Here is a 7609-nt window from a genome sequence, read left to right on the forward strand (position 1 = left end):
AGGCAAAGCCGACCCTCCTTCCAGGCCCTCGGGAACTGGCCAGACCGCAGGCAGCGGTCAAACAGTTCCCGGAGGCTATCGCCGAGGTGCCCGAGAGCGATCCCAAGTACTCTCCCGTGCACCCCGTCTGGACCCGGCGCCCTCTTCTTACTCTGAAGGCGGGACAGAGCTGCCTCCATTTCAGCCTCTGTGACGAGTGGCGGAACACTCTCCTCCTCATCCGGCGCCTGCCGAGCCATCCTGGGGGGCATGAAACCCTCGGGTTCGTCGGGAAAGAGTTCCCCGACGATCCTTCCCAGTTGCTCCGGCTGGAGCGTTTCGCTGATGGGGGCCGACTGGGCGCGGAGCTTGTTCCGCGCCCAATTATACGGTCGGCCCCAGGGGTCTCTCTCTAGACCCCCAACTAACTCCAGCCAGGCCTCCTCCTTGGCTCGGCATATGGCCTGCTGCAGGATCTTCCTTTTCTCCACGTAGATCCTGCGCAGCCTGTCGTCCCTGTCCACGTCCTGGGGGCGTCTCCGCCTGCTCCGAGTATATTGCCTCCTGGCCCCGTTGCAGGCGGCCCGGAGACCGGCTATCTCAGCCGACCACCAGTAGAGCGCCCGCCGTTGGGGTAGACGCTTCGCGCGCGGCATGGCCGCTCTGCAGACAGCGGTAAATGTGTCGCAGAGCCGGTTAGCCGCCTCATCCACCCCAAACTCCAGCAATGGCGGGAGACTCCAGCGGCCGACGATTGCGGCCTCCTCTGCCAGTTCCCGGTTGAGCTTGGAGAGTGCCCAACTGGCTACACCCCCTGAACAACGTTGACGACGACGATGACGCCGGACGGACGGGAGCTGGAGACACCTCGAACCTTATGTATCGATGGTCCGAGAGAGTCTCCACCTCCGTTTCCACCCTCCACCCCTCCACTCTGCGTGCGATAGCTGGCGTGGCAAACGTGAAGTCTACCACGGAACCTCCCGACCAACGCACGCACGTCTGGACTGCCCCCACATTGAGCAGGGATAGTCCGGCAGCAAGCGCCCACTCCTCCACCTCCCTCCCTTTTGGGTTCGTAACCGGATTTCCCCAAGCCGTGGACTTGGCATTGAGGTCGCCGGCTACGAAAACCTGAAGGGGAGCTAGCTGCCCCACCAGCGGCCCCAGAACATCGAGAAACCGTTCCAGGGCCGCCAGGTCACGATTCGGGGAGAAGTAGACTCCGACGAAAGCCACCTCCCCCCGAACCGCAGCCACATACCCATGTCCCCTCGCCTTGATGACAAGGGGGGGTCCAACTCCAGGCCTCACCACGATCGCCACCAAGCCCTCGGTGTCTCCCGCCCAGTGTGGATAAGAAGGCACGGCATATGGTTCGGCCACGATCGCGACGTCAACACACCACTCCGCCATGGAAAACGGTTTTATTTTATTTAGCTCACCCCGTTTGTTTTATTTTTTTTTTTTATTATTTATTCTTGGGTCAAATTTAGTAATTCAAATTTCACCCTCTTCCTGTCAACCGATTAATCTGAAATTTTGTATACACTTTGGATTTTGGTGACAATACAATTATGTTTATTCATTATCATTATAAATTCAAGATGGCCGCCGCTACAAAATGGCGGATAATTTATGTTTTATTAATCCCATCAATATGGGTATCAAATGAAAGGGCTCAACAAGCAGAATACAATATACTATAAAAAAAATTGAAATCCAAGATGGCGGCCGCTACAAAATGGCGGATAACGTAGGTTTTATCAATCCCATCAATATGGGTATCAAATGAAAGGGCTCAACAAGCAGAATACAATATACTAAAAAAATTGAAATACAAGATGGCGGCCGCTACAAAATGGCGGATAACGTAGGTTTTATCGATCCCATCAATATGGGTATCAAATGAAAGTGCTCAACCAGTATAATCAATGTACTATATAAAATTAAAATCCAAGATGGCGGCCTCTACAAAATGGCGGATAACTTAGGTTTTATCAATCCCATCAACATGGGTATCAAATGAAAGGTCTCAACAAGTAGAATACAATTTACTATGCAAAATTGAAATCTAAGCTGGCCGCCGCTACCAAATGTCTGATAACAATTTTTTATCAATCCCACCAATATGGGTATCAAATAAAAGGGCTTGACAAGAAGAATACAGTGCACTATACAACCTCAATATTTAAGATGGGCCTTGCAATAATGAAGCACTAAATGAATTAAACAGAATGCGAAATAAAAACTAAAAACTAGAAAATAAAAATAGGTAAAAAAACTTTTTAAGTTAAACGGTTTTATGTTAAGCATACATTGCAATGTTTAAGATAAATGTACTAAAAACCAAAAAATAATAAAATAGATACAGTCGTGGGAATTATAAACATATGCATAGACTAGACTAAAATAAAACCGTGGGGCACGTCAATTGTCTACAAATTATTGACTTAATGTGCGATAGAAGAATCGTTTAATTCGTCGTTAAAATAGGCAGTTGGCCCGCAGACGGTGAGGAAATTACTTACTATTTTCTTGCTCATGGAAATTCCAATAGTTATACACTCCATGTAAATAAAAGAGATGTTTCAACTAGTTTATCGTTGGACATTCACACTGCTGGCTGGCGAGGAATCGTTTCACTGCTCGTAGTTTGTCTTTAATCGACAAAACATATGATAAAAGTACTACTCGCTCACCACTATGAAACCCTAAAACTCGCTTATAATCGAGCTTGCTAGCTTGTTTCCACATTCTAGCCCTACTTATCACACGTCCATCTTTGTCGGTTGAACAACTGCCTAATTATAGTGTAACATTACAAAACAAACATTTTAATCAACGATTGTAGACAATTGACGTGCCCCACGGTTTTATTTTAGTCTAGTCTATGCATATGTTTATAATTCCCACGACTGTATCTATTTTATTATTTTTTGGTTTTTAGTACATTTATCTTAAACATTGCAATGTATGCTTAACATAAAACCGTTTAACTTAAAAAGTTTTTTTACCTATTTTTATTCAGTATAAGTCGCATAATACAAATTTTGGTCTCCAGTAAAATTCGCAAATGATGAAATGATACGACAAACGATGTGACACAAAATAACTCTAACCGTTAGAACAGAACATTATCTGATGACGCTTCCCGCAGGACAGTAAATATACCACCACGAACGATTAGCCCGAGCCTGAGGCTAGTAAATATGGTACATATTCATCGTACTGTGAGTTAAATGTAATCATCAGATTCGAAACTCCTGTCGAGGGATACAGCGATATTACTCAGCGGGAACTGTGAGGTGGTTCGAAACAAAATCCAATTTCTATTAAGCGTACGATGGATGTTATCGTGAATACAATGATTTTTCCAAGTCTTTTGGGGCAACAAGTTGATGAAATATTTGCTCAATCGCGTGTGTAACATAGTTTCATTTATTTCACTTCACCCAAGTCATTCGACTGAAATAACAACAGAGCCTACGACGGGCCTGCGTGAATCAGCAATAATTTTCAATGGCAATTTATATGCTTTATTTTCGTTATGATATAAATCTTTCGGGATTGTAAAATCATATTATTGAGCATCTGATAAAAAATTGATACTGTAAAATTCTGCTTATTTTTATTTGTATTTGCATATAAAGCACAATCGGGAGCAACAGCGAAGCTGAATAGGGAGCTGTTTGTCCTCTTGGGTATGAAATTAGCATTAGCGTAGTCTACATTCGGCAACAGGAATGAACCATTAATCTTGTCAAACGTGATTGTGGTGCAGATTCGACATTATACTTCTTTATTCAATAATGACTGTAAAATTACTTAAACATAATAAAAAAAAGTTAAATTTTACACAAACGCTCTAGATAAAGCTAAATTATTTTAATCAATTTATTTTTCTGTTACTCTATCTAACACAATTTAAATGGATTCATGAGTAATAGAAGAAAGATTTACCATATATGAGCTGAATAATAAATTTACATAAACTTAAAAGTATATTATACACATTGTATAAAATAAATATAAATGGGTGGATGATTAATCTTGCCAAGGAAACCAGAAAGCCGGGGCTTATTGTTATCTCTTGTCGTTTCACACTGGTATAATATGAAAAAAAATCACATAACGTATAGAACCGATATATTTTATAAAAATAGCTTGAATTAAGAACAATTACCCTTAACCCTTAGGATGGTCAGCGGGCCGGGAATTGTAATCGTAGGCTAAAAAATCGAAGAACAATCCTGGCCGAATGCTGGCCGTGAGTTTTCCATCACAGACCTTCAACTACCTCACGATGTGAGGGAGTCTGACTGGGATAGATCTCTAGATCCTGACAGTTTTTTTTTCATTATTTTTCTGTTTCAGCTTAGAATGGATTATACAGAATGGTGGTCCACCTTCGGCCGTAATCAATCCATTTAGCACGACATCAAACGTTCCCTACCCACTACGTCCCTAATTAGAGTGGCAGTTCCTATAGAGCTGACCTTCATCATATTCAATTACCATAGATATATACTGCTCAAAATCCCTCGAAACGTGTTTTCCAGCTAATTGGTTTTGAGTATTTTTAGTAGCCCAGTAGAGACAATATATTGTAATTTAAGAAAAATAGTCTCTATGCAATATGTTTACTATATTAAACGCTAAAAAAATCACATACCACAAAATGAAATAAGTTTCTAAACAAACAACTAAGTTACAACTCCTCTTAGGTTAGAGGGCATGTAGTACCGTTTGATAATGAAATATTAATTATTAAAATAGACAATCAACACCAAGAAAACTAAATTGGCTTTTTGTTTTACTTAATATTACAGTTCCCAAATGTAATATAGAATTAAAAAATGAACACACACATCAAACAACACACATAAAATCTATATAAAAACGTAACTTTTATATTTTACCTTCGCAATTTTTAACCAATGATCAAAACTAACTAGAATACAATTTCATATAAATCTTATACTATGAAACGAGCAATTCTTATATATATATATATATATATATATATATATATATATATATATATATATATATTGTCGCAGAGTATGAATACGGAACGTCAAGTGTTTGACTTGGGTGTATTCAGATTATGTCAGTTGTCAATTATTAGCTGTTAGAGTAGTGAGGTGATCGACGCGCCACCTAGCACATCGTTCGATAGTCACCTACCCTCATTTATTATATTACTCGAATTGTTCTGACGTGTATAAAACGAACGGTTTCACCTCGGCTAAGGCAGTCTTGGCTCTGGCTTGGCACGATACACTTGTTGTATCTTGCTAGTAGCTTAACCTAGACTCATTCAATAATTAATTTGTGCAATCGAATTAATTATTACCTATTACGATTAATTTGACTAGGCGAGGCGTATAACTCGAGCAGTGAAGGTGAGCGTTGATGCGCATCTTAAAGGAGGCCTCCTTAAACCTACACCTGGGTCGCAAGTCCTAGGCACTGCTCTGAGTTACTCCCTCTGCCACACGATGGACTCGGCACCCGTGTGGTGAACCGTGAATCCATCGAATGCTAAGAAGTAAGTCTTCGCCCCGTTAACTAATAACTATCCCACCTTCCGTGCTGCGTTATCTTTCTGTTAAGTGAATCCTGTTTCATGATCAATTGATGATATCATATATTGTGTTTACTTGTTGAGTCAACATTACCCACTGAAGCCCACAGTAGACTAAGTACTCTGAGACGATGAGAAAGAGAAATATACCTTCAAGCCGAAAAGTATACCTTCTTCTTCTTAATTTCCGACATATATATATAAATATATATATGTATGTATATATGTACATAATCTGAATTTCGGAAACGGCTCCAATGATTTTCATACAATTTATTATATAGAAGGTTTCGGGGGAGGTAAATCCATCTAGCTAGGATTCATTTTTAAAAAATTCTTTTTATCCCTGTTTTTAGGGAGTGAAAAAGTATCGTTAGAATACGAAGGTAAATTTCGCAACTGTCAATAAAGTTGTAATTGCTCGGTTGGAAATCGGCCGGTCGGGATCAACTAAGAAGATCATGGTTCAAATCCCCATGTCCCTGCTCAATTTTTTATTTTTCTTTCTAGTTGCACTCGTTATTTTTTATTTAAATAGGCAGTCCTTATTTTTTATTATTATGTCGGTAAAATCGAAAAATATTATTCATATTTTATCATTATTATTTTTTAATTATTTTTTATTTTTGATTTTTTTTATATTTATTTATATTTTTTATTATTATCGTTAAAAAATATTCATATTTTATAAATATGTAATTCGTATTTAAATATGATTTTCAAAATAAACACTATTTGTTGGAGCACCTATCAGTTTTTGAGAAGCAATTACTCTCAATCTTGTAATTGTGTCGCTTCAGCCTTTAATATCCCACTACAGGGCATAGGCCTCTTTCCCCATGTGGAGAAGGATCAAAGCTTAATCCACCACGCTGCTCCAATGCGGGTTGGCGGATATATTCCCTATTATGAGTAACGATCGCTATCAGGTTTACATGATAACAATCGGGACCGACGGCGTAACGTGCTCTCCGAGGCACGGTGGGAGACCCACTAGGACTGCACAAACACCCAGACCACGGCAAACGCCTGTATGGCCAATACAAATGTTTGTCATCTGCGGGGATCGAACCCGCAACCGCCAGAGCAACAGTAATTGTGTACAAAAGTTTAATTATGTAATTTGTATCAATTTTTAACATATCGTCATTTTTTATTTTTATTTTATACATTGCCTTTGTTACATCGTGCGTTAATTCATTATTAATAATTGTGTTTGCAGGCAAACGGAAAAAAAACCGACTTCAATTATATCGACACCGTATACCTACGTTGTATTACTATACAACGTAGGTATACGACAAAATAGTCAAGAAATACGCATTATCAAAGATTACTCCAAAAGTTGAAATCAGACCTCGATGAAATGTGACCACATGATAAACATCAGCTTTCGATTAAGTTAAAAGTCATTAAAATCGGTACACCCAGTAAAAAGTTATGCGGATTTTCGAGAGTTTCCCTCGATTCCTCTGGGATCCCATCATCAGATCCTGGTTTCCTTATCATGGTACCATACCAGGGATATCTCCTTTCCAACAAAAAAAAGAATTATCAAAAACTTTTCATAAACTACGAAATTATCCCCGAACATACATTAAATATATATATATATACGGTCGAATTGAGTAACCTCCTCCTTTTTTGAAGTCAGTTAAAAAAGACTTTATCCAAACCGGCACCGAATCAATTTAACTCTCTCTTCTACTAATCCTTCACGATTTACTAAAAATACCGAGCTAAGCTCGGTCACCCAGGTACTAATATATAATGCAAATAGTTCTTAAAACTGAATACTTCAACTATGAAAACATAGAATGATCAATTTGGTGTTGAAAATATTTTAAGTGAGCAATTTATTAATTTGAACTTTAAATTTTATAGCTATCTGGACAAAAAAGTCGAATGAAACATTTTCGAATCGCCATGGTGTGCTATACAAAATATTTATTTTTCTGATAAAACCAAATCTTAATTAAAGTTTATTTTCGCAATCATAATTACTAATATCGAAAAACTTTTAAAAAAGCTTACGACTTT

General features: G+C 39.2%; 1 pseudogene; it reads right to left on the minus strand.

Moving 5' to 3' along the window:
• Positions 1-216: 216 nt before the first annotated feature.
• LOC123670367 lies at positions 217-1395 on the minus strand (annotated as a pseudogene).
• Positions 1396-7609: the final 6214 nt, after the last annotated feature.

Source organism: Melitaea cinxia, chromosome 4, assembly GCF_905220565.1.
Source record: "Melitaea cinxia chromosome 4, ilMelCinx1.1, whole genome shotgun sequence".
In the NCBI taxonomy this organism is placed as follows: Eukaryota; Metazoa; Arthropoda; class Insecta; order Lepidoptera; family Nymphalidae; genus Melitaea; species Melitaea cinxia.